Raw genomic sequence first — 27,619 nt, 5'->3', positions numbered from 1 at the left:
TGGAACCATAGAGACGCAGTTCCGGGGCGCGGGAGGACTTCCGGATCATAGAGTTCCGTGCCGGAACCATAGAGACGCAGTTCCGGGGCCCGGGAGGACTTGCGGATCATAGAGTTCCGTGCCGGAACTATAGAGACGCAGTTCCGGGGCCCGGGAGGACTTCCGGATCATAGAGTTCCGTGCCGTAACCCTAGAGACGCAGTTCCGGGGCCCGGGAGGACTTCCGGATCATAGAGTTCCGTGCCGGAGCCATAGAGACGCAGTTCCGGGGCCCGGGAGGACTTCCGGATCATAGAGTTCCGTGCTGGAACCATAGAGACGCAGTTCCGGGGCCCGGGAGGACTTCCGGATCATAGAGTTCCGTGCCGGAACCCTAGAGACGCAGTTCCGGGGCCCGGGAGGACTTCCGGATCATAGAGTTCCGTGCCGGAACCATAGAGACGCAGTTCCGGGGCCCGGGAGGACTTCCGGATCATAGAGTTCCGTGCCGGAGCCATAGAGACGCAGTTCCGGGGCCCGGGAGGACTTCCGGATCATAGAGTTCTGTGCCGGAACCATAGAGACGCAGTTCCGGGGCCCGGGAGGACTTCCGGATCATAGAGTTCCGTGCCGTAACCCTAGAGACGCAGTTCCGGGGCCCGGGAGGACTTCCGGATCATAGAGTTCCGTGCCGGAGCCATAGAGACGCAGTTCCGGGGCCCGGGAGGACTTCCGGATCATAGAGTTCCGTGCTGGAACCATAGAGACGCAGTTCCGGGGCCCGGGAGGACTTCCGGATCATAGAGTTCCGTGCCGGAACCCTAGAGACGCAGTTCCGGGGCCCGGGAGGACTTCCGGATCATAGAGTTCCGTGCCGGAACCATAGAGACGCAGTTCCGGGGCCCGGGAGGACTTCCGGATCATAGAGTTCCGTGCCGGAGCCATAGAGACGCAGTTCCGGGGCCCGGGAGGACTTCCGGATCATAGAGTTCTGTGCCGGAACCATAGAGACGCAGTTCCGGGGCCCGGGAGGACTTCCGGATCATAGAGTTCCGTGCCGGAAGCATAGAGACGCAGTTCCGGGGCCCGGGAGACCTTCCGGATCATAGAGTTCCGTGCCGGAAGCATAGAGATGCAGTTCCGGGGCCTGGGAGACCTTCCGGACCATAGAGTTTTGTGCCGTAACCCTAGAGACAGTGTTGTGGGTGTTGTGTATGTGTAGTATTTTGGTTTGATGTTGTATATAAAAATGAAAAATAATAAGTCTGGTGCAGCAGTAGAAATTTGCACCCACCCGGGGAGTAATTTTTCTCCTTTTTATAAACAATTGTTTAAATTACTGCCAGGGTGGGTGCAAAGTTACAGTGCTCTGAAATTATTTCTTTTTAAAATTTCAAATACAATCATTCAACCACAGTAACAGAGGACAAACAAACAGTCAAATGCTGAAACAGAGTTTTTGGGCTAAAACTAAGTATTACTAAGAAGGGCCCAAAAACTCTGTTTCAGGGCTGAAACAGAGAGCCTGTTGGCTAACCAGGAAACAAACATAGGTCTGAGACATAGGGTTAGAACACAACTGACACGCTAGGGGACAACAAACTTCACACAAAGAGCAATGACAACTCATCTGAGAGCCAGATTTTGTTTAGTGCTGTTATTCTCAGTCTTCACCAAAGGTGACTGAGATAAGCGCAGCAAAAACTAACACAAAGAGAAACACACACCGTGCCAAAAATCAAGGCATTTTTTCCAATTTCTGCTTATTCTGCAAATGCTAATGCTCAAATAGACTCACCTATCAAACACAAACAAAGACAGAGGAAAAACACACAACGCTGAAACACATAAACACAAAACATTTTCAAGACGAGGAGAAAGTCTAATGGTACTGAGGGAATGTACACACAGAGGAATAAACTGCTCCATAACAGGAACTGGACACAGAAAAGTACATAATCTTTATTTGACTTTATTACACTTCAATAAAATATCAATTTTTATTTTGCATGCTACATATTTGCAGAGCGCTATGCCTCAACCACCTGAGATACCTCTAGTACTTCTGATGGATACTTCCACATTATCATTCCCTTTAGCAGTGCCTCGGTTGCTCTCTCCACAGCACAACTCCCGGTTCCTTCATTGCCTCCATTGCCCCGTGAACATCACTGTCTGGTTTGTACATGTGTTACATCCACCGATTGCTCTACGAGACCTTCAAACGACTCCTCCCTCTTAGATCAGCAGTTATGCTATCGCTATTAATCTGTGCTCCAAGTACTAAGACACGTGATTTCTTTTAAACCACTGAGAGCTACGTTACACTAAAGGGATGTACAACTGGCCCTCACGTTCGTGGTTCGCCTTAATTGGTCATTTACAACACCCCATTTCAATGCCCTTAGGCTCCCCGGCCACGCCTGTCAACATCTGCTGCGCCTTTTCTCCCCAGACCATATATTTACCTATGGACAGTGAGGTCCGCCCTTACGTTAGTACAGTCATTTCCTGGTCCATTGAGCGCTGGCAAGGTAACCTGCCTGCGCTGTCCTACGCTTCAGTTTCCCTCATGTCTCCAGATACATTTGGCTCATTACTGACACCGAGAACATTACCCATTATCATTACCCACGTTCCGTTTCCACCATTTACTACTATAGCACAATAGGACTTACTGCCTTGTTGATCTCAACAGCTGCTATTACTGTAGTCCATTTTAACTCAGTCCAGGTGATCCCTAATTCAAACTCTACCCACTCTCCATTACTGTTCCAGATAGCACCTGTAAATGCAAACATCATAGCTACAATCCTTTCTGCGTTGCTCCCTTCCACTCACCGCAGAGGCCACTGCTACATACAAACAATTGTTCCTCTGCAAAGCAACATCATCTCTGCTACTTGCACGCCCAGGCAGCCAATGACCGAGCTCTGCTCCGTCCAATGAACTCTCTCTCCTCTTCCCCACCTATATGCTCATATAAACATTCAACAGACCATTCTGTCACAAACTACAATGACCGCAACAATTTACAACCCTAACGCTCTACAATACAGTTAGGCCAACTTGCTACACGTGCCAGTCCTTGACCACACTGCCATCTAGTCCAACTCCTCATACCCTTCTGCTACACGAACCTCAATCGTCTTCCTATGACTGTCCGCTACAGAGGCATCCCTGCAGTGATACAGCATACCAACATTCCAGGGGAGGGCTCCCCAGAAACAGCATTCCTGGGAGCCTCAAAATACACCCTGCCTGCCAAAACCCCGGCCCGAGCCTGCCCGCGGCCCAAACATTGGCGATGAACATCGCCTCGCAGAGCGGCCGGGACCGGGGAAAAAACAACCCAGCTGGGGGAAGGAAAAAAAAAATCCCCCAGCTGGGGTTTTTTTATTCTAACATCATTTGGGTTTTCTTTCAGCTACTCCTACATCTCTGGAAAAGAATGCATCGCAAGCCCACATACAACCCGCTACAGAAACACAATCAACCACCACACGCTGTCAGACACAATTTGCAGTCACCTACCGCACTCATCACTCCACATGCTCACCCCATCCATTCGGCCCCCTGCCTGCCATCACCCTGTGTCTGTGGGGCTCCTCGGGAACGCTGTTCCCGGGAGCCGCAAAATTCACCCTGCCTGCCAAAACCCCGGCCCGAGCCTGCCCGCGGCCCAAACATTGGCGATGAACATCGCCTCGCAGAGCGGCCGGGACCGGGGAAAAAAAAAACCCAGCTGGGGGAAGGAAAAAAAAATCCCCCAGCTGGGGTTTTTTTATTCTAACATCATTGGGGTTTTCTTTCAGCTACACCTACAGGTCTGGAAAAGAATCCATCTCAAGCCCACATACAACCTGCTACAGAAACACATTCATCAACCACACACTGTCAGACACAAATTGCAGTCACCTACCACACTAATCACTCCACATGCTCACCCCATCCGTTCGGCCCTCTGCCCACCATCACCCTGAGTCTATCGTGCTCCTCGGGAACGCTGTTACCGGGAGCCTCAAAATTCACCCTGCCTGCCAAAACCCCGGCCCGAGCCTGCCCACGGCCCAAACATTGGCGATGAACATCGCCTCGCAGAGCGGCCGGGACCGGGGAAAAAAAAAACCCAGCTGGGGGAAGGAAAAAAAAATCCCCCAGCTGGGGTTTTTTTATTCTAACATCATTGGGGTTTTCTTTCAGCTACGCCTACAGGTCTGGAAAAGAATGCATCTCAAGCCCACATACAACCCGCTACAGAAACACAATCATCAACCATACACCACTCAACAACACTAGCAGTCAACTACCACGCTAATCACCCCACACGCTCACCCCATCTTTTCAGCTGCCTGCCTGCCTGCCAGCCAGCCACCCAGCACCCAGTGTCTGCAGAGCTCCTCGGGAACGCTGTTCCCAGGAGCCTCAAAATTCACCCTGCCTGCAAAAACCCCAACTGAGGCCTGCCTGCGGTCCAAACGCTGGCAATAAACATCACCTCGCCGAGCAGCCGGGACCAGGGAAAAACACCCAGCTGGGGGAAGGCAAAAAAATTCCACCAGCTGGTTTTTTTTCCAACACTATTTTCCTAATTCCTATATCTCTCAAAAAAAAAAAGAAAATAGACTCAGCCACCCGCACAGTCTGAAAGCAAAAACATATTTAACCCTGACAGCATCATACAGTATCAGATGCATTCAAAACCTACCACTGATTCCACAGCCATTCATTACACTCCTCACTCAGAATGTAGCCCCTTTGCCACGTGCCTGCCACAAAAGCAGGTCACGGCACATCAAGCGCCATCCCTGGAACTGCCTCACCGGGCATCTCAAAACTACATCGCCGCTCTACATCATCCCGAACTGTTAGCCTACATAACCAGATGCTGAGCAATATGCTGCGCTACTTCCACTTCTGCTCTGTCTTCACTTATCATCGTATACTCCAGCTACATTCAATCAAGTATTTGCTCAGGGGTACAAAGTACTCAGTGGCACCTGCAAACCTCAATGGAAAGGAGTCTACAGCCTGCTGGCGCGCAGCTACCGGCCCCAAAAAACCCATACAACCTCCACCCAAAAGGGCCGTGCTAATCACCACGGGACCATCCCGTGCTGTGACTGTTCCATCCCTACTAGAATTGCTACACAAACACACAAAGCCTCTCTACCTCAAACGCACACGCTCTCTACAGACGTGACCTTGGGACACCAGACTACCACACAGGGGACTGTTACTGCTACACCAAGATACACAGCCTGACAATGAACAGAACAATGCTGAGGCTAGGTGGCAGGGACCCTCTGGTGTGCCCTGCCTTGAGAGCACCTCAGTTTTGGCTAAAAGGCAGGGGATTGAGTCACAGTAATCGACGGAGACTAAATGCCACAAAAACAAAAGGAACTAGGATGCCACAGGAAATAAACCCCTGGGATAGCTGTCAAGAACACTCAGCGAGGAAACACCTGCTGGTAAAGCCCAAGCTGCACAGCAGACTAGCCTAGTGCACAAAGGATGCTAGATCTGTCTAGTGGCACTGCCCTGGCACATCATTCCGTGAAACAAGATGTGCTCAACTGGCACCATGTCAATAACTCAAACTTGCATAGACACTACTGACAGCTGCTGCAATTGCAGTACGATGACAATATGCCTGACGCTCTACAAGCACCTTGTGCTGCTCTGTCACATGCGAAAACAAAACACGAGCCTCCTTAACAGACACCGCACCCAGAATATAAGATGGCCCTCTGCAGCTCCGCTCCAAAACCAAGATTAACAGTCAGAGTCCTCTGTGACAATTAAGAATTCCAGAGCATCCTAATAACTGATGAGCACCAAAGCAACCGACTGCTGAGGCCCGTCACGCTGCACCTCAGACCTCGTCTCAACTGTTTCTGGAGGCTTGCTGCAAAGTGCCTGCAAAGCCAATAGGAAAGACATTGCCGAGTTACAAATTTACCTCATGCTAGCTCTCGATCCAATTGCGATCAGCGTGACTCCATCTCACATGCGTAAAGACCTCCGAGTCGCTCCCAGCCTCTACCCTGACACCGCAATGCCATACCGTATGGACTTAAACGCAGAACCAGAGAACACTGGCAAGATTAATGTCATACAATGCAACGCACTGTTACATAACCGACAAGACAAACCGCAACACGGACCCATACAATGCTTAACCGTCTCAGAGAGCATCCATAAAGAGCGCTGCAATGCAAGACTGACACAGAGATATACAATGCAATGCAAAATCCAGTAAATACAGAGCTCCACGTTACAAAACGCAACACGGCCCTCATTACAAGGCAAGACAGTCTCCAAGAACAGAGAATACAAATACAGAGCACTGCAACGCCAGATCGATACACACGCAAGCACTGCAATGCAAAATCAAGTACAGAGTGCTGCAGTAAAAAAACGCAATACAGCATCATACAAAGCGGGACGCTCTCAGGTAACATTCGATACGAGTACAGATTGATGCAATGCAATACAACACACAGTACAGAGCCGTGCAATGCAAGACGGTCCCAGGTATCGCTCGCTACAAGTACGGAGCGCTGCAATCCAAGACCGGTACAGACACAAACAATGCAATGCTAGATCAAATACAGAGATCCACAAGAAAAAAACAATACACGGCTATACAAGCCTATATATATTCAAATACAGAGCTCCACATTACAAAACACAATACAAGTTCGTACGAGGCAATACAGTCTCCGATAGCGGTCCACGCAAGTAGTGAGTGCTGCAGTGCAACACGCCCAAACATTGAAATAAAAAAATCAAATATAGAGCACTACAACACAACAACAATACAGAGCAATACAAGGCAATACAAAACAAAATACAGTGCTACGAGAAAGAAATACAGGGCCATACAATTCAATAGAAATAGAGCACAGCAATACAACACACAATAAAGGACTATTCGGTGCGAGACACTCACATGGCATACGATACGAGGCATAATAATACAGTTGAAAAGAACACAAAACGCTGCAAAACGATGCAGTCGCAGATGGTGGTCAAAACCGATACGGAGTTCTGAGAAGCCAGGATGTAAGACCTGAGCCCGTAACGAGGCAGAGATGAAATGCTGCAGGGGAACTCTATGGTAGCAGAACTGCCACGAGCAGAGCTTTCACGGTGGCCTAGATCACCTCCGCAAAGGGGACTCTCCAGAAAGACCTCTGATGAAAATCACACCTTAAGCTCCAGGCGCAAGATGAGGAACGCTTGACCAAGGCTCTAGGCCAAAGCAGCGAAGCTTGAGACACCCAGTGCACACCGACCAAAGTGCACAAGAGTGCAGAAGGTAGATACCTGTACAAAGCATCACATACAAGACTAATCACACAACACAAATGACACTGGGAAAGACACACAGGCCAGAACAGTCACACCCTAAAGGACAGATGCCAGGACCTCTGTCCGCCCCAAACTTAACAGACCCTAAATAGCTCCCTCCGCAACCCTGGTGTTACACCTCCTGCCGGCCTCACCCCACCCACAGCTTTGGCCCTGGACTTACCTTTGAGGGAAGGATGCAGAATCCATCCTCATTGAGCACATCATAAAATCAGATGCTCCTGCATTCCACGTGTTCTACATCAGTATCTGCATAACATATATAAACACACACGCCTCAATAACATTACTGACTGGAAGCATCACATTAGCAAACACCGCTCCCTTCCACAAGATACCCAGTTGCCGATATGTAACTTAGGAAGGCCAGCAATATTGGTAGCATTTTGGAATACCGTCTAGAGTCCAACAGAAGCTTGCAATTAAAAACAAACCCCCCAAAAAACCCAAACTTGAGGCCCCACACCTACAAGCCTGAACACTGTCAACATTCAGTCTTCTTTGCTACTGCTGATCATCCCCTCCCACATAGCTCCCATCATCAGTTCAAAACACTATTGCAATGATAGACTGCACAGCCTGCCAAGGAGCAACTCCATGCAAGCTCACTACCCAACCGCTGCCTGAACGGTCGAGGCCTATCAACAGATTAAGCATGATCTCCTATCGCTATGCCACGTAACCCTCACTCTACACCCCTGGGGCAGAGAAGCACAAAACAAAACACACACAGAGACACAGACCAACATTACACACACCACCACCAACAATGGTATTCAAAGAATAGAGAAAACTCTCGGCAAGAAGAATGACTCCCCAACGGGAGATGCTGTCCAGCAAGACGACCAGCAGGGCCACAATGGCCCAGAACAAGGAGGCTCTACGGCAGCCCCAGAAGAGCAGAGTTGAACAGAACGGTCCTTTACAAGAAGTTACGCTCTAAACAGAGACGATGGATCTGCAAGAAGCTGGCTTCAAGACCTAAGAACACAAGATCGCAGGGAAGAAGTCCCACAGTCCATGAAAATGGACCAGAAGAGAGAAGAGCTACTGACACAGCCTGAGATGACACCGCAAAAGAGAACTGATGGGAAACTTCCAAGATGTGACACCGCTCCATGCTTTATGTGCAAAACGTAAGATGAGAAGCGCCCAATGGACACTATGCCAAAGAGTAGAGGCATTCCAGACCCTAGGAATGGCACCTGATATGCATAATGTGCTCATTGAGCACAGAGAGCAATGACGATATTGAGACACAGGTAAAATCCAAGACACAAAACACAGACCACACAGATGACACCACCACAGACACAGTTCTGGAACTACCCTGCCCCCTTGGGCTACAGAGAAACCCCTTCCCTTGATCCGCCCAAAGCGGCCTGTTCGTGGACAGCCCTCTTCCCTACACTAGCTTCACAAGCTCTCCTTGAAGTGCCCAACTGTAGTCCCCTCCCTCCAGACCCTTCCAAGCCCCTGGACTTAGCTTTCAGTGGGACGAGGGCTCTAAATCCAACCTCGACCAAAAATGCATTAGGTATCTGGGATGCTCCTGCAGTCACCAGGTTGCACTTCATCACTGAAAAAGAGAAAACCCAGAAACACTGCTGACAGTAAGCATCACACTGGCCAAGACCAACCTCTTCCACAAAAACCCCTTCCTCAGAAGAACTGGGGTGCTCTACTCACCTGCTCATTCCAGAGTCGGACGCTGCAGCCATCATTGCTTGCGATACCTGAGATACCAAGAGACACAAAATGATCATTGCACCCGTGAGAAGTCACCCGACCCACACTCCTCCTTGCTATGGCCCCAGCTCACCTCAAACAGTTGTCCAATGCCAAAGGCGGCCGGCACAGCCCCTGCAAAACCAAGAGAGACACCCCTCACTTAGTTGCTGCACAATACTTTGCTCTCACACGCTCACCAGGCCCACAACTGCCTCACCTTCTCGGACTTCATGTCAGCATGCTGCTTTGCTCCTCCGAGGATATGTGCGGCACCTGCAATAAAATCAAAGCAAACAGCACATACTGAGATACTGCCGAAAGCCAAAGCTTGCCTGCATCAATCCCAATCTCCTGCTCCTGTACCTTAGCTGGTCATCCACCCTGGCCCTGCCATTTACGGGTTCCCTGGTTTCCCTGAGCAGAGCAGTTCCAAGGCAAGCACACACAGGCACAGACCAACATTACTCACAACACCACAAACAATGGGATTCAAGAAGAGAGAAAACTCTCCGCAAGAAGAATGACTCCCTGACGGGAGACACTGTCGGACAAGGAGACCAACAGGGCTGCGGTGGCCCAGAGCAAGGAGGCTCCACGGCAGCCCCAGAAAACCAAATTACAACAGAATGGTCTGTTACAAGAAGTTACGGTCAAAATGGAGACGATGGATGTGCAAGAAGCCCGGCTTCAAGACCTAAGAGCATAAGGATGCAGGGAAGAAGTCCCACAGTCCATAAAAATGGACCAGAAGAGAGAAGAGCTGCTGCTGACACAGCCTGGAACGATGCCGCAACAGAAAGATGCAAGACTGATCCACGCTTTACGCTTGTAAGGCAAGAAGAAAAGATCTGAATTGGCACTATGCCAATGAGTACATGCATTCGAGACCCCAGGTATGGCACAGAGGCATATGATGAGCTTCGTGAGTGCAAAGAGAAACAAGGATATCGAGACCAGAGGAAGGTCTGCGACACAAGACACACCACAAAAACAACATAGCACTGATGACACAGGCTGGAACTGCCCTGCCCATGCTAGTCCTAGGATGCAGGGAAACTCGGTCCCCTTCTGTGCCCAGAGGGGCCCGGTCCTGCACAGCCCTCTCCCCTGCACTAATGTTACAAGCCCTGCCCGCAATGCCCAACTGTGGTCCCCTCCCTCCAGACCCTTCCCAGCCCCAGTCCCTCGACTTAGCCTTTGGAGGGCCAGGAGTCTGAATCCATCCTCGACAACAAGCATGTTGGCTAACTGGGATGCTCCTGCAGTCAATAGGTCTGCTTCGTCATCTGAAAAAGAAAAAAAAGTGAGGACATCACAGACCACACATGGTGCTGACAGTAAGCATCACACTGGCCAAGACCAACCTCTTCCACAACAATCCCCTCTTCAGAAGCACCAGGATGCTGTGCTGCTCACTTGTTCTTTCCGGAGTCGGACACTGCAGCCATAATCGCCTCTGCAACCTAAGATGCCAAGACACACAAAATGATCATTGCACCCGTGAGAAGTCACCTGCCCAACGCTCCTCGCTGCCACCCTGACTCACCTCAAGAGCTTGTCCAATGCCAAAGGCGGCCCGCACAGCCCCTGCAAAACCAAGACAGAGACATGTCACTGAGTTGCTGCACAATAATTTGCTCTTACACACTGACCCGGTCCACAACCACCTCACCTTCTCGGACCACTTATCAGCATGCTGCTTTGCCCCTTCAGGACTATGTGTGGCACCTACAAAAAGAAAACAGAAGACACATGCTGAGATACTGCCCAAAACTGCCATCTGCCACACCGGTTCCCACCTCCTGCTCCTTTACCTTGGCTACTCACCTATGTTGCCCCTGACTTTTACATGTTCCCATGCTGAGGCTCAGGTACCACCTGGAAAACACAAACAGGGATGATGGTAATTTCAGTAACAGCAGCACACCAGAAAAATAACTGCTACTTCAGCCTACTAGTCTTTGCTCACCTTGCCCGAGTCACCCCTTGTGCCGATATCATGCTTCACTCATTGCTTTGCACCTACAATATTGGAAAAAAACCCCACACCAACTATAAGGCAGTCCTACAGCCACTAATCATGTCTTCCCTTCAACACCATGCGCCAACCCACCTCCTTATGACGCTCTGCTCGGCGCCTCCATTGGTCTTCGGTGCCCATCTTGTTCCCTGACACCTGAAATAAATATTGAACAAGTCACCCAGATGCTGCTTAAGTCATTAACAATTCCAGATATATTGATTCCATTTTGGAATAGCGCCTAGAGTCCAAAAAACAGCCTGCCATTACATAAGGAAATAAAGGGCCAAACTCAAAGGCCCCCCCATGCATAAGCCTTACCACCGTCAACATTTAGTCTGCTTTGCTGCTGATGATCAGCCCCTCCCACACGACTCCCATCACCTCTGTAAACCACTGTTGAAATGACAGACACTGTCTGCCGATGACCGCTCCATCCGAGCTCACTTCCCAGCCCCTGCCTAAACAGTCTAGCCCTGTCGACCTATTAACCCCAGCCTCTTGTCACTGTGACACCTACCCCTGATTCTACACCCCTGGGCAGGGCAGCTCCAAGCCAAACACACACAGGCACAGACTGACTTTACACACAACACCACAAACAATGGGATTCAAAGAGGAGAGAAAACTCTGCGCAAGAACAATGACTGCCGGATGAGAGAAGCTGTCGGACAAGGAGACAGAGCCACAACGGCCAAGAGCGAGGAGCCTCCATGGCAGCCCCAGAGAAACAGTAGAACCCAATGGTCCCTTACAAGATGTTACGGTCAAAATGGAGATGATGGATGTGCGAGAAGCCTGTCTTCAAGACCTAAGAGCATAAGGATTCCAGGAAAAGCTCCCACAGTCCATGACAATGGACCAGGAGAGAAGAGCTGCTGACACAGCCTGGAACAACACCAAAAAGAGAACTGACCAGAAGCTTTCAAAACAAGACTGACACATGCTTCACATTTGTAAGCCAAGAAGAGAACCTCCCAGTTGGCACTATCCAATGAGTACAGGCATTTGAGGGCCTAAAGATAGCATCCAAGGCACCTGATATGCTTCTTGAGTGCAAAGAGCAACAAGAACATCAAGAACAGAAGATGGTCTACGACACAGAAGACGCCACACAAACAATATAGCACTGCAGACACAGGCTGGAACTGCCCTGCCCATACTAGTCCTAGGATGAAGGGAAACCCCTTCGCTTTACGTGCCTAGAGGCCCGCTCCTGCACAGCTCTCCCCTACACTAACTTTACAAGCCCTGCCCGCAATGCCCAGCCATGTTGGCCTCCCTCCAGACTCTTCTAACCCCAGTCCCTCGACTTAGCTTTTGGAGGGCCAGGGGTCTGAATCCATCCTCGACAAAAAGCACATTGGCTAATTCAGAAGCTCCTGCAGTCAACTGGTTCCGCTTTGTCATCTGAAAAGCAAAAAACCCAGAAACAGTGCTGACAGGACCACTGTCACACTGGCACACTGGCCAAGACCAACCTCTTCCACAACAACCCCCTCCTCAGAAGCACCCGGGTGCTCTGATCACCTGCTCGTTCCAGAGTCGGATGCTGCGCCATCATCACTTCTGCTGCATCAGATACCAAGAGACCTAAAATTGCCATTATGCCTATGAGAAGTCACGTGCTCCACGCTCCTCCTCGCTGCCACCCCAGCTCACCTCACTTGACCAATGCCAAAGGCAGCCCGCTCAGCCCCTGCAAAACCAAGAGAGACACCCCTCACTGAGCTGCTGCACAATAATTTGCTCTTGCACACTGACTCGGCACACAACTGCCTCACCTTTTCAGACCTCTTGTCAGCACACTGCTCTGCTCCTCAAAGGCTATGTGCAGCACCTGCAATAAAATCAAAGCAAACAGCACATGCTGAGATACTGCCCAAAACTGCCATCTGCCACACCGGTTCCCACCTCCTGCTCCTTTACCTTGGCTACTCACCTATGTTGCCCCTGACTTTTACATGTTCCCATGCTGAGGCTCAGGTACCACCTGGAAAACACAAACAGGGATGATGGTAATTTCACTAACAGCAGCACACCAGAAAAATAACTGCTACTTCAGCCTACTAGTCTTTGCTCACCTTGCCCGAGTCACCCCTTGTGCCGATATCATGCTTCACTCATTGCTTTGCACCTACAATATTGGAAAAAAACCCCACACCAACTATAAGGCAGTCCTACAGCCACTAATCATGTCTTCCCTTCAACACCATGCGCCAACCCACCTCCTTATGACGCTCTGCTCGGCGCCTCCATTGGTCTTCGGTGCCCATCTTGTTCCCTGACACCTGAAATAAATATTGAACAAGTCACCCAGATGCTGCTTAAGTCATTAACAATTCCAGATATATTGATTCCATTTTGGAATAGCGCCTAGAGTCCAAAAAACAGCCTGCCATTACATAAGGAAATAAAGGGCCAAACTCAAAGGCCCCCCCATGCATAAGCCTTACCACCGTCAACATTTAGTCTGCTTTGCTGCTGATGATCAGCCCCTCCCACACGACTCCCATCACCTCTGTAAACCACTGTTGAAATGACAGACACTGTCTGCCGATGACCGCTCCATCCGAGCTCACTTCCCAGCCCCTGCCTAAACAGTCTAGCCCTGTCGACCTATTAACCCCAGCCTCTTGTCACTGTGACACCTACCCCTGATTCTACACCCCTGGGCAGGGCAGCTCCAAGCCAAACACACACAGGCACAGACTGACTTTACACACAACACCACAAACAATGGGATTCAAAGAGGAGAGAAAACTCTGCGCAAGAACAATGACTGCCGGATGAGAGAAGCTGTCGGACAAGGAGACAGAGCCACAACGGCCAAGAGCGAGGAGCCTCCATGGCAGCCCCAGAGAAACAGTAGAACCCAATGGTCCCTTACAAGATGTTACGGTCAAAATGGAGATGATGGATGTGCGAGAAGCCTGTCTTTAAGACCTAAGAGCATAAGGATTCCAGGAAAAGCTCCCACAGTCCATGACAATGGACCAGGAGAAAAGAGCTGCTGACACAGCCTGGAACAACACCAAAAAGAGAACTGACCAGAAGCTTTCAAAACAAGACTGACACATGCTTCACATTTGTAAGCCAAGAAGAGAACCTCCCAGTTGGCACTATCCAATGAGTACAGGCATTTGAGGGCCTAAAGATAGCATCCAAGGCACCTGATATGCTTCTTGAGTGCAAAGAGCAACAAGAACATCAAGAACAGAAGATGGTCTACGACACAGAAGACGCCACACAAACAATATAGCACTGCAGACACAGGCTGGAACTGCCCTGCCCATACTAGTCCTAGGATGAAGGGAAACCCCTTCGCTTTACGTGCCTAGAGGCCCGCTCCTGCACAGCTCTCCCCTACACTAACTTTACAAGCCCTGCCCGCAATGCCCAGCCATGTTGGCCTCCCTCCAGACTCTTCTAACCCCAGTCCCTCGACTTAGCTTTTGGAGGGCCAGGGGTCTGAATCCATCCTCGACAAAAAGCACATTGGCTAATTCAGAAGCTCCTGCAGTCAACTGGTTCCGCTTTGTCATCTGAAAAGCAAAAAACCCAGAAACAGTGCTGACAGGACCACTGTCACACTGGCACACTGGCCAAGACCAACCTCTTCCACAACAACCCCCTCCTCAGAAGCACCCGGGTGCTCTGATCACCTGCTCGTTCCAGAGTCGGATGCTGCGCCATCATCACTTCTGCTGCATCAGATACCAAGAGACATAAAATTGCCATTATGCCTATGAGAAGTCACGTGCTCCACGCTCCTCCTCGCTGCCACCCCAGCTCACCTCACTTGACCAATGCCAAAGGCAGCCCGCTCAGCCCCTGCAAAACCAAGAGAGACACCCCTCACTGAGCTGCTGCACAATAATTTGCTCTTGCACACTGACTCGGCACACAACTGCCTCACCTTTTCAGACCTCTTGTCAGCACACTGCTCTGCTCCTCAAAGGCTATGTGCAGCACCTGCAATAAAATCAAAGCAAACAGCACATGCTGAGATACTGCCCAAAACTGCCATCTGCCACACCGGTTCCCACCTCCTGCTCCTTTACCTTGGCTACTCACCTATGTTGCCCCTGACTTTTACATGTTCCCATGCTGAGGCTCAGGTACCACCTGGAAAACACAAACAGGGATGATGGTAATTTCACTAACAGCAGCACACCAGAAAAATAACTGCTACTTCAGCCTACTAGTCTTTGCTCACCTTGCCCGAGTCACCCCTTGTGCCGATATCATGCTTCACTCATTGCTTTGCACCTACAATATTGGAAAAAAACCCCACACCAACTATAAGGCAGTCCTACAGCCACTAATCATGTCTTCCCTTCAACACCATGCGCCAACCCACCTCCTTATGACGCTCTGCTCGGCGCCTCCATTGGTCTTCGGTGCCCATCTTGTTCCCTGACACCTGAAATAAATATTGAACAAGTCACCCAGATGCTGCTTAAGTCATTAACAATTCCAGATATATTGATTCCATTTTGGAATAGCGCCTAGAGTCCAAAAAACAGCCTGCCATTACATAAGGAAATAAAGGGCCAAACTCAAAGGCCCCCCCATGCATAAGCCTTACCACCGTCAACATTTAGTCTGCTTTGCTGCTGATGATCAGCCCCTCCCACACGACTCCCATCACCTCTGTAAACCACTGTTGAAATGACAGACACTGTCTGCCGAAGACCGCTCCATCCGAGCTCACTTCCCAGCCCCTGCCTAAACAGTCTAGCCCTGTCGACCTATTAACCCCAGCCTCTTGTCACTGTGACACCTACCCCTGATTCTACACCCCTGGGCAGGGCAGCTCCAAGCCAAACACACACAGGCACAGACTGACTTTACACACAACACCACAAACAATGGGATTCAAAGAGGAGAGAAAACTCTGCGCAAGAACAATGACTGCCGGATGAGAGAAGCTGTCGGACAAGGAGACAGAGCCACAACGGCCAAGAGCGAGGAGCCTCCATGGCAGCCCCAGAGAAACAGTAGAACCCAATGGTCCCTTACAAGATGTTACGGTCAAAATGGAGATGATGGATGTGCGAGAAGCCTGTCTTTAAGACCTAAGAGCATAAGGATTCCAGGAAAAGCTCCCACAGTCCATGACAATGGACCAGGAGAAAAGAGCTGCTGACACAGCCTGGAACAACACCAAAAAGAGAACTGACCAGAAGCTTTCAAAACAAGACTGACACATGCTTCACATTTGTAAGCCAAGAAGAGAACCTCCCAGTTGGCACTATCCAATGAGTACAGGCATTTGAGGGCCTAAAGATAGCATCCAAGGCACCTGATATGCTTCTTGAGTGCAAAGAGCAACAAGAACATCAAGAACAGAAGATGGTCTACGACACAGAAGACGCCACACAAACAATATAGCACTGCAGACACAGGCTGGAACTGCCCTGCCCATACTAGTCCTAGGATGAAGGGAAACCCCTTCGCTTTACGTGCCTAAAGAGGCCCGCTCCTGCACAGCTCTCCCCTACACTAACTTCACAAGCCCTGCCCGCAATGCCCAGCCATGTTGCCCTCCCTCCAGACTCTTCTAACCCCAGTCCCTCGACTTAGCTTTTGGAGGGCCAGGGGTCTGAATCCATCCTCGACAAAAAGCACATTGGCTAATTCGGAAGCTCCTGCAGTCAACTGGTTCCGCTTTGTCATCTGAAAAGCAAAAAACCCAGAAACAGTGCTGACAGGACCACTGTCACACTGGCACACTGGCCAAGACCAACCTCTTCCACAACAACCCCCTCCTCAGAAGCACCCGGGTGCTCTGATCACCTGCTCGTTCCAGAGTCGGATGCTGCGCCATCATCACTTCTGCTGCATCAGATACCAAGAGACATAAAATTGCCATTATGCCTATGAGAAGTCACGTGCTCCACGCTCCTCCTCGCTGCCACCCCAGCTCACCTCACTTGACCAATGCCAAAGGCAGCCCGCTCAGCCCCTGCAAAACCAAGAGAGACACCCCCCACTGAGCTGCTGCACAATAATTTGCTCTTGCACACTGACCCGGCACACAACTGCCTCACCTTTTCAGACCTCTTGTCAGCACACTGCTCTGCTCCTCCGAGGCTATGTGCAGCACCTGCAATAAAATCAAAGCAAACAGCACATGCTGAGATACTGCCCAAAACCAAAGCCTGCCTGCATCAATCCCAATCTCCTGCTCCTTTACTTGGCTGCTCAGCCACTCTGCCCTTGCCTTTTACAGGTTCCCTGGTTTCCCTGGGCAGAGCAGTTCCAAGGCAAGCACACACAGGCACAGACCAACATTACTCACAACACCACAAACAATGGGATTCAAGAAGAGAGAAAACTCTCCGCAAGAAGAATGACTCCCTGACGGGAGACACTGTCGGACAAGGAGACCAACAGGGCTGCGGTGGCCCAGAGCAAGGAGGCTCCACGGCAGCCCCAGAAAACCAAATTACAACAGAATGGTCTGTTACAAGAAGTTACGGTCAAAATGGAGACGATGGATGTGCAAGAAGCCCGGCTTCAAGACCTAAGAGCATGAGGATTCAGGGAAGAAGTCCCACAGTCCATAGAAATGGACCGGAAGAGAGAAGAGCTGCTGGCACAGCCTGGAACACCGCCACCAGAGAGATGCAAGACTGATCCACGCTTTATGCTTGTAAGGCAAGAAGGGAAGATCGGAATGGGCAATATGCCAATGAGTACACACTTTTGGGACTCCAGGTATGGCACAGACGCACATGATGAGCTTCGTGAGTGCAAAGAGAAACAAGGATATCGAGACCAGAGGAAGGTCTGTGACACAAGACACACCACAAAAACAACATAGCACCAAAGACACAGGCTGGAACTGCCCTGGCCACCTGGGCTGAAGAAAAACCCCTTCCTTCCCTTTACATGCCCAAAGGGGCCTGCTCCTGGACAGCCCTCTCCCCTATGCTAACTTTACAAGCTCTCCCTGCAATTCCCAGCCATGGTCCCCTCCCTCCAGTCCCTCAACTTAGCTTTTGGAGGGCCAGGGGTCTGAATCCATCCTCAACAAAAAGCACATTGGCTAATTCAGAAGCTCCTGCAGTCACCTGATTCTGCTTTGTCATCTAAAAAGGAAAAAAAAAAAACCAGAAACAGTGCTGACAGGAAGCATCACACTGGCCAAGACCAATCTCTTCCACAACAACCCCCTCCTCAGAAGCACCTGTGTGCTCTGCTCACCTGCTCATTCCAGAGTCAGACGCTGCAGCCATCATCGTTTCTGCTACCTCAGATACCAAGTGACAAAGTTACCATTGCGCCCGTGAGAAGTCATCTGCCCCACACTGCCACCCTGGCTCACCTCAAGAGCTTGTCCAATGCCACAGGTGGCCCACTCAGCCCCTGCAAAACCAAAAGAGATACGCTTCAGTGAGTTGCTGCACAATACTTTGCTCTCACACACTGACCCGGCCCAAAACTGCCTCACCTTCTCAGACATCAGCATGTTGCCATGCCCCTCTGAATCTGCATGTGGCATCTGCAACAATCACAGCAAAGAGACACACGCTGAGATACTGCCCAAAACCACAGTCTACCCACACCAACTGCTATCACCCAGCCTCTACCTTGGCTGCTCACCTGTGTTGTCTCTGCCATTTACGTGTTGCCATGCTGCAGCTTGGGTACCATCTACGAAACAAACAAAGGACGCTTATAGCTACACCAACAATATGACACTTGAAAAATAACTGATACTTCAGCCCACTGGTCATAGCTCACCTTGTTGAAGTCACCGCTGGTGCTGATACCTCACTGCGCTTATTCCTTTGCGCCTTCAAAATAACACACAAACCACCAACCAGATGGAGTCCTGTAGCCACCAGTCACATCTTCCCTCAACATGATGCACCAACTCACCTTCTTTTGACGCACCGCTCGCCACCTCCATGGCTCTTTGGTGCCCATCTCGTTTATTATTTTTTTGCGGTTGCCTGTGGACAAGTCACCCAGAGGCTGACCAAGAGCTTAGAGTCCAGCTCTATTGCTTGATTTCGGAATACCATCTAGAGGCCAACTCTAGTCTGCCATTAAGAAAAAAGCCAATGGAAAAAAAAGACAAAACTTTAGACCCCACACATACAAGTCTGAATACTGTTGACATTCAATCTGCTTTGCTGCCGTCGATCAGCCCCTCCTACACAACTCCCATCACTTCTGTAAAACACTGTTGAAATGACAGTCCACACTGCCTGCTGATGGCCGCTCCATCCGAGCTCACTGCCCAGCCTCTGCTGCAACAGTCTAGGCCTATCAACATATTAACTGTAGCTTCCTATCGCTATTCCTTCTACCCCTGACTTTACACCCCTGGACAGAGCAGCTCCAAGCCAAACACACACAGGCACAGACCAACATTACACACAACACCACAAACAATGGGATTCAAAGAAGAAAGAAAACTCTGCGCAAGAACAATGACTGCCGGATGAGAGAAGCTGTCGGACAAGGAGACCGACAGGGCCGCAACGGCCCAGAGCAAGGATGCTCCACGGCAGCCCCAGAACAGCAGAAGAAGCCAATGGTCCCTTACAAGAGGTTACGGTCAAAATGGAGACAATGGATGTGCAAGAAGCCCAGCTTCAAGACCTAAGATGGTAAGGATGCAAGGAACAAGTCCCACAGTCCGTGAAAATGGACCAGTACAGAGAAGAGATGCTAGCACAGCCTAGAACACCGCAAAAGAGAACCAGCTAGAAAATTCCAAGGCACGAGATCAATCCATGCTTTACACCTCAAGGGAAATAAAAGAAGCACCCAAATGACAGTATGCCACTGGCCACAGGCATTCAAGATCCTAGGGAGGGCACCTGATGTGCCTGAGGTGCTTGTTGAGCACAAAGACCAATGAAGAACTGGAGAGCCAGGTAAGTTCTAAGACACATAAGACAGACCACACAAACAACACAACAACACAGACACAGGCTGGAACTGCCCTGCCCGCTGGGGCTTAAGAGAAACCCCTTCCCTTTACCAGGCCAAAGGGGCCTGTTCCAGGACAGTCCACTCCCCTACGCTAACTTCACAAGCCTTCCCCGCGATGCCCAACCGTGGTCCCCTCCCTCCAGACCCTCCCCGGGCCCCAGTCCCTTTACTTTGCTTTCAGAGGGATATGGCTCTAAACCCATCCTCAACAGAAAACACATCGGATATCTGAGATGCCCCTGCAGTTGCCAGGTTCCGCTTCCTCCTCTGCAAAAAAAGAAAACCCATAAGCAGTTCTGACAGTAAGCATCAAGCTGGCCAACGCAACACCTTCCACAACATCCCTGTCCTCAGAAGCACCGGGATTCTCCGCTCACCTGCTGGGTCCAGAACGGGACGCTGGGGCCCTCATCGCTCTTGATAACCCAAGATAGCAAGAGACACAAAATTACTGTTGTGCTCCTGAGAAGTCATCTGCCCCATGCTCCTCCTCGCTACTGCCCCGGCTCACCTCAAACGCTGGTCCAATGCCAAAGGCCCCTGCAAAATCTTGTAGCTTCGCCAACTATAAGACACCTGAACACTAACTGCTACTGCAGGCTGCTAGTCACGGCTCACCCTGCCTGAGTCACCTCTGCTGCCCGTAAGCCTGCATTGCACCTTCAAAGTTAATAAAAAACCCACAAATCGAAACCTAAAAGCTAGTCCTATAGCCACCGGTCACATCTTCCCTCCAACATCACATGCAAACCCACCTTCTTATGACACTCCACTCGCCTCTCCTCCATCACCCTTTGGCACACAGCTCGTTCCTCTGCATCTGCAAAAAACATATTGTAGAAGTCATCCCAATGCTGACCAATAGCTTCGGAATTCCAGAGGTCTTGTTTCCATTCAGAAATGCCACCTAGAGTCCAACTACATCCTGCCGTTAAAAAACCTAAATCAAATGCAAAAGAACATTAAGCTCTTCACATACAAGCCTTAACACCTTTGAGATTCAAAGGCCTAACGTTCAGCCCTCCGTCTTCAAATGCGGAGGCCCAGAGGGTTTACGCTCCATCTCTTGTCTTTGTCATAGCTCCCCATTAGCCACAGAGAGACTCAAACCAAATGAACCTCATTGACGTCCCATTGCGACTGCAAAACTAAACTGAGAGAAGCCAATAAACCCTCCTCCCTTCCTCAACCGTTCCCTCACCTCAAAGCTTTAGAAACCCCTTCTCTTCTCCTGAACTGGCAAAGAAGGAACCGCACGCCCACTCCCAACATCCACTTCCCTGTATTTGCACCCCTGAACCCCCCCTCACTGGCCACTCCTCAGGAGCCTTTATTCCAAACCATGCCCTGTGTTCTGTGGGCATCTCCCACGTCACGCCTTCCCACAGCCTCGGGGATCGGCTACAGGACCACAAAGTAAGCAAAGCCCCAGTGCCTATAATCTATGAGGAGCCTGCCACAAGCCACAAAGTTTCCAGGGGCAACACAGACTGCTAAGCAATCGGTAAAGGTGACGAGCTGTCCCATGCTCTCAAAGACACTACGTGTCACAACCCTACCACTTGCTTGAGAAACACTCAATCTCTGCACAAATGTGTACAAGATGCTCACCTTAACCTCTGCCAGACAATATCGTCATCAATCTGATTAAGAGATACAGTGCCAGCAAGTTACACAGTAAACAGCACCACTAGTGAAAAAACCGCAATGTTCCATCTTCAGTCAAGTCAGGAGTTCCAGGAAAGCATAATGCACCTAGAATAAAGACAACAACACATACTATTAAACAATCTCACCATCCACAAACTTTGAATAAAAATATTACTGACCTGAAGAAAAAGGCTGCAGTTAAATGTACTCTCTACTAGATCTGCCACCTAGCCTTGACTTATCCTTAAAGTCCTAACTCAAACAGAGGTCTCTGCTTCTCTAAATATCAAAATGCATCTCCCTCAGTAGCTTAGCTCAAAAGCTGTAACTGATTGAAGGAAGAGTAGAGCTCTAAGACCAAAGAAAGCCAGGAGTGGAATGACCTCCCCTCCCGGCAGCTGCGGCTCTTATACTCCTGGCCTCGCCCACCACCCTTCCCATGCTCCTCTGGGAAAGGGGAGGGGTGAACCACCAAAAGGTATAAAGCCAGCAGGAAGAGCAGCAGCAAATTCTCTCATCTGCCTTAAATTTACATTGAGCAAAGCACTGACAAGCAACGGTGATCCTTACTGGAAAAAATGATGCCTGGTCTTCTGCTGTAACTACATCTGTCACAGCAGTGATGTGACCGAGTAAGTAATTAAACTTAATTTTTCTGTGGTGTGGATAGAAAAAGAGGTCCTACTATGCTATGTAAGAATGTAGTTTGCTAAATGCAGTAACAATATTACTATCAAAATTTATGCTTTTTGGTTTCCTATTAAAAAAACCCAAAATGCTATGGGTTTATTCTTTGTTTCTAGTGAGACTAGGTGTATGACCTAACTTCCGCCAGAACTATTTTCTGGATAGGACTGAATAACAAAGCAGAACTTGATTCTATAAGAATCTTTTCTCAGAAATATCTCTGGTCGCAATGTGAATTATTTACCATCAACGGCAGATAATTCGGAGCCGCTTCGAAGGTCTCTCTGGCTGACTCCCTTAAGATAGCGCTGCACCCCCACTGCTCTTTGCCTCCGACACGGACCCGGCTGGCCAGGCTGCCCCCCCAGCAGCTCCCGCCGCCCGCCTCCGACACGGTGCCCGGAGGCCCCCCGGCAGGCACTGCTGCCCTCCTGGGGGCTTTCCCCCAGAACCCCCGGTCGGTCACCCCCCCTGCCCCCCCCCCCCCGGTCACTTTCTCCTTTGCTGCAGCCGGAGCTCGGCGACGGCTCCGCTGCTCCCTCGGCTCGCACCGGCCCCTCCACAGCCACCCAGGGCACGGCAGCACCGGCACTCACCGGCAGCCACGGCATTAAAGGGAGGGGCCGTTGCCATCAGCCCTACTGCCGGCACCTGCGGCTTCTCCAGCCCCGGCCCACAGCTGGAGCCCAGCAGGAACAGGGGGCCATCTCCCGAGCCACAAAGTGAGTCTCTTCCTCCCCTGGGGTCCGTCACAGCCCCTTGTCCTGTGCAAAGGAAGCACAGACACAGGCGGGAAGGCAGAAGAGACGATGGGTGTTTATTCAGTCACACACCGAATGAATCTGGGGAACGGGTCTGCTCTGAGCCTCGGTGCCCCCTACGCCCCCTCTGCCCCTCCGACACCTCGGCAGTCCGTCCTGGAGCTGCGCCTGTTGCTCCAGCGGGGAACAGTCGGCCAGTCGGCTCCCGGAGTGATGCGCTGCTCGGCAGAGGCTGCCAGAAATGAGGAGCAGGGTGCAGGCCACTACAAGAGAGGAGAAAAGTGACAGATGGCTGGACAGCGGCGGTGGAACGAGAAAGCACGAAGCAGGGAAAGGGACAGTGAGAGAAGGACGGGGACAGGCAGTCCCACAGAGATGGAGAAAGAAGCAGCAGGGAGAGAGGAAGAGCAGCAGCAGACACAAGGAGAAGGAGCAGGACAGAGACCAACAAAGAAGGATGGGGAGCAGGACACAGATGCAGAAAAAAACCTGCAACGGGCAGTATGACACAGAAGAAGGAAAAAAGAATGGGGACAGAGACCTGAACCGAGAGAGATGGGCAAAGACAGAAAACAAAAAGCTGCAAAGACAAGAAAAGAAGCTATGAAGAAAAGGGTAGAGGAGGAGGTATGAAACAACAAGGACAGGGAGCTGGGACAGCGAATAATGGAGGGAAGTGGCAAGGGTGGGGGGAACAACACAAAACAAACCACATAGCTACACACTACAGGGCAGAGAGGGAAGAATTAGGAAATAGGGACCGGGAGCTGGAAAAAAGAGAGCAAGATAGCAAAAAGCATAGCAATGCGTACAGAAGGAAAGGGGGGGGATTCTAAAATAGGGTCATCGGGGAGCCAGAGACAGCAAGAAGGACAAAACCGACAGACTACGGGGAGGAGAGGGAAGAATCCATGAATAGGGACAGAGAGCCAGCCCGAGAAAGACTGAGAACAGCAAAAGATCGCACAGATGACAGGGCAGAGAGGGAGGAATTTAAAAAACAGACACAGGGAGTTGGACAGAGAGAAAGGCAGAAATAATAGAAGAAAAAGTGACGGGCCATGGGGCAGAGAGGGATGAATGGATAAATAGCAACAGAGGACCAGACAGAGCACAATGGAGAATGGAAAAAAAAAATAGCAGTGGGCTTCAGGGAGGGGGGAGGAATTAAAGAACAGGGACTGGGAGATGGACAGAGGGACATGGAGATGGAAAAAAATAAAAAACCACCAATGGTGGACTACAAGATGGACTGGGAGGAAATAAAAAACGGCAGCAGGGAGCTAGACACAGAGAGGTGGAGAAAGACAGACCAACAGCGTGGGACTACGGGACAGAGAATGTGGAATTAAAACACAGAGAGAGGGAGCCTGACAGAGAGACCGACAGAAAAATCCAGAGAGGCTACAGGGAGCAGAGGGAGGAATTAAAAACTGGGGACAAGGAGCCAGCCAGAGAGACACGGAGATGGCAGGGAATAGTGGTGGGTGCAGCAAGAAGAGGTAGGGATTAATAAATAGGGACAGGGAGCTGGACAGAGAGGGACGGAGAAAAGCAAAAATAGCAGTGGGGCACAGGGCAGAGAGTAAGAACTAAAAAACAGGGGCAGTGAGACAGACATAGAGAGATGGAGAAAATTAAAAAGCAATGGGTTACATGGCACAGAGGGAGGAATTAAAACACAGGAACAGGGAGCTGGGGAGGGAGACAGATAAAGAGGGGGGAATAAAGACAGACAGGCTACATGGAAGAGGAGGAATTAAAAAATTGGAATCCAGAGCTGGACAGAGAGATGGAGAAAGAAATCAAATAGCTACAGGCTAAATGGCCCAGAAGGTAGAAATTAAAAACCAGGGAGAGGGAGCCAGCTAGAGAAAGATGGACAAAGGAAAAACCACAACGGGCTCCGAGACAGGGAGGAATTTCAAAAAGGAAGGGACTGGGAGCCATTCAGAGAGAGACACAGAAGGGGAAACTAGTGACAGGCCACAAAGCAGCAAGGGAAGCATTAAAAAGTACGGACAGGGAGCCGGACAGAACATGATGGAGAAAGGAAAACAAGAAAATCAGTGACAGCATACAGAGTTGTCAGGGAGCAATTAAAGACACAGGACAGAGTGGGACAGAAAACAAAAAAATAGCAACGGGCCACAGGGCAGAGAGAGAGGAATGAAAAATCAGGGCTGGGGAGCCAAAGAGAGACAGCGAAACAACAGGGGGAAAGCAGCAGGCCACAAGGTTGCTTTAACCCACGTCTGCAGCACTGGGGCTCATGAGATTGCATTGTCTTCCCGCACGCGTGAGCTCTGTGGGACGGGATGCAGACCAGCCGCTATGTTTTCCCTAGGCTCCAGTACCTCTGAGCCATGCTGCAAAGATTTTTGTGATGCCAAAGACAAGGCCTCAGCGAGGATCAGGGGAATGAGGACACGTGGAGGAAGCCAGAAGGCAGAATCTGGGAGGAGAGGACTGTGTTGGACTGGCTGCTGCTCCAGGAATGCTGGGAACAGGCAATCTATTCCAGTGTTTCACCAACCTCACAGTAAAAAAAAAACAAAAAAAAAATTTTCTTACATTCAGATGGAATTTCACATGGTTTAATTTGTGCCCGTTTCCCCCTGTCCTATCAGTGGGCACTGCTGAGAAAAGCCTGGCTCCCTTGTCTTCATTCCCTGCCATTGGTTAGTTACTCACTTGGAGAAGGTCCACCCAGCTGCCTCTTCTCCGACCTGAACAGTCCCAGCTCTCTCATGCTCCAGTCCCTTCACCATCTCCACCGCCCTTTGTTGGACTCTCTCCAGTACATCCACAGCTTTCATGTACTGGGAAGCTGAGCTGTCCTGGTTTCGGCTGGGAAGAAAACTCTGTCCCAGCCCAAACCAGGACATCAGCACTCCAGATGCCTCACCAGTGCTGAGCAGAGGGGTAGGATTGCCTCCTTGCTGGCAATGCTCTGTCTAGCAGAGCCCGGGATACCGTTGGCAGGGTTTGCTCCAAGCACCCTGATGTAGCGCACCCTTAGCTCCAGCAGTGGGTCCGGACCCACCAGGACCCCCGTCCTTCGGCCACACCCATCACTGCAGCTCCCACCCCAGCAGCCTCAACTCCGCCCCGAGGGGCTGCAGGACACCCAGTGCTGCCAGCGTCCCCCTGCCCCTGCCGAAGCCCTCCCGCGGCAGAGCAGGGACACTGCCACCGTGCCTGCCCCAGCCAGCTCCTCTAACACAGAGGGGACGAGGCGGGGTGTGGGGGGTGACAGCGCGGAGCCCCCCAGCTGTACCCACAGGGCTGCTGTCCTCGGGCACCCGGCTGCTCTCCGCGAGGGGCCGCAGTGACACGCTGCGCCTTGCCTTCGGCACCGGCAGTAGGATGCGGCCACCTCAAACGTCAAACGCAGCCCGGGGTGGGAGCGGGGGGCCCTGCCGAGCCCCTCCGGCAGCCCCGCTCCGGAAATGCGGACGTCTGAGGCCTTGGGGACGGCGCACGTGTGTCGTTGCCGTCCCCTCTCCCCTCCCGGCTGTTGGGAGGAGCGCATGCGCAGAGCGGGCCTGGGAGACGGGGGCGGGGCGCATGCGCAGGAGGCGGGAGGGGCGGGGCGCGGTCCGGCCGCGCCTGCGCAGTGCGGCGGAGGCGACGGCGCCGCAGATTCGCACGGCCGCGCGCGGCCCCTCTCGGAACAAACCCGAAACCGGGCAAAAAGAAAAAAAACCCAAAACCCCGGCGCGCGCGCCCGTGGCTCTGCGGTTCATTTTATTGTTTTTCCGGCGCGGGGGGGGAGGGGGGTGCGGGGTTTGACGGGGGGGTGCGGGGTGTCGAAAGTGCGGTCGCGGCGCTGCGCATGCGCGGGGCTCTCGCGAGAGCGGCGCGGCGCGAGCTCGGCCGTTGGCCCCGCCTCGTTTCTCCCCCACTCCCCACCCCCCCCCCCCCCCCCCCCGCCCGCCCCGGTCTGCGGCGGCGGCGGCGGCGGCGGCGGCGGCAGCTCCGGCCCACTCCGGCCCCCCCCCCCGAGCCCCCGCTCCGGCCCCTCCCGGCCCCGGGCCCCGCCGAGGGGGCGGCGGCAGCGGGCAGGTGAGCGCGGGGCGGGGGGGTTAAGGGGAAACCGGGGGGGCTGGGGGAGATCGGGGTGGTCTGAGGGAGATCGGGGGAGGGGGGGGACCTGGGGGGCTGGGAGGGATGTGGGACGGGGGGGCCTTGGGGGCTGGGGGGGTGTGAGGGGAAACCGGGGGTCTGAGGGGAGAGCGGGGGACGGGGGGGGCCTGGGGGGGACGTGGGGATGTGAGGAGAAAGTTGGGGGGCTGAGGGAGGTCGGGGGCGAGGGGGGACCTGGGGGTCTGAGGAGAAAGTTGGGGGACTGAGGGAAATGTGAGGGGTCTGAGGGGAGAGTGGGGACAGGGGGGACCTGGGGGGCTGGGGGGGGACCTGGGGGTCTGAGGAGAAAGTTGGGGGACTGAGA

At 51.7% G+C, this 27,619-nt stretch overlaps 2 long non-coding RNA genes across 14 annotated transcripts; both read right to left on the bottom strand.

Moving 5' to 3' along the window:
- Window positions 1–1,952: 1,952 nt before the first annotated feature.
- Window positions 1,953–16,686, bottom strand: LOC142360426 (uncharacterized). 9 transcript variants are annotated; one of them, XR_012763019.1, is made up of 24 exons: window positions 15,474–16,686; window positions 15,330–15,382; window positions 15,188–15,238; window positions 15,030–15,085; window positions 14,908–14,944; window positions 14,776–14,814; window positions 13,339–14,655; window positions 13,195–13,247; window positions 13,053–13,103; window positions 12,895–12,950; window positions 12,773–12,809; window positions 12,641–12,703; window positions 11,204–12,520; window positions 11,060–11,112; window positions 10,918–10,968; window positions 10,763–10,818; window positions 10,637–10,677; window positions 10,455–10,553; window positions 9,308–10,376; window positions 9,182–9,222; window positions 9,049–9,095; window positions 8,877–8,938; window positions 7,523–7,608; window positions 1,953–7,314 (listed from the first exon to the last, which is right to left on the bottom strand). It is a non-coding gene; the product is annotated as an uncharacterized LOC142360426 (long non-coding RNA). The 9 variants fall into 9 exon arrangements; XR_012763021.1 differs by having other exon boundaries at window positions 1,953–7,239; window positions 7,523–8,938; window positions 15,474–16,680; XR_012763023.1 differs by having other exon boundaries at window positions 1,953–5,901; window positions 7,523–8,938; window positions 15,474–16,680.
- Window positions 16,687–16,710: 24 nt separating this feature from the next.
- LOC142360427 (uncharacterized) lies at window positions 16,711–26,693 on the bottom strand. 5 transcript variants are annotated; one of them, XR_012763028.1, is made up of 19 exons: window positions 26,451–26,693; window positions 25,524–25,702; window positions 23,309–23,429; window positions 23,002–23,169; window positions 21,680–21,823; window positions 20,824–20,888; window positions 20,446–20,484; window positions 20,239–20,335; window positions 19,004–19,167; window positions 18,866–18,918; window positions 18,725–18,775; window positions 18,573–18,623; window positions 18,447–18,487; window positions 18,326–18,368; window positions 18,193–18,210; window positions 17,167–17,222; window positions 17,045–17,081; window positions 16,913–16,954; window positions 16,711–16,792 (listed from the first exon to the last, which is right to left on the bottom strand). It is a non-coding gene; the product is annotated as an uncharacterized LOC142360427 (long non-coding RNA). The 5 variants fall into 5 exon arrangements; XR_012763026.1 differs by having other exon boundaries at window positions 17,167–18,210; window positions 18,326–18,372; XR_012763025.1 differs by having other exon boundaries at window positions 17,167–18,210.
- Between the last annotated feature and the right edge of the window lie 926 nt (window positions 26,694–27,619).

The sequence above is a fragment of the Opisthocomus hoazin genome, unplaced genomic scaffold, assembly GCF_030867145.1.
Source record: "Opisthocomus hoazin isolate bOpiHoa1 unplaced genomic scaffold, bOpiHoa1.hap1 HAP1_SCAFFOLD_313, whole genome shotgun sequence".
NCBI classification, from domain to species: domain Eukaryota; kingdom Metazoa; phylum Chordata; class Aves; order Opisthocomiformes; family Opisthocomidae; genus Opisthocomus; species Opisthocomus hoazin.
This window is presented reverse-complemented; position numbering and strand designations above follow the sequence as displayed.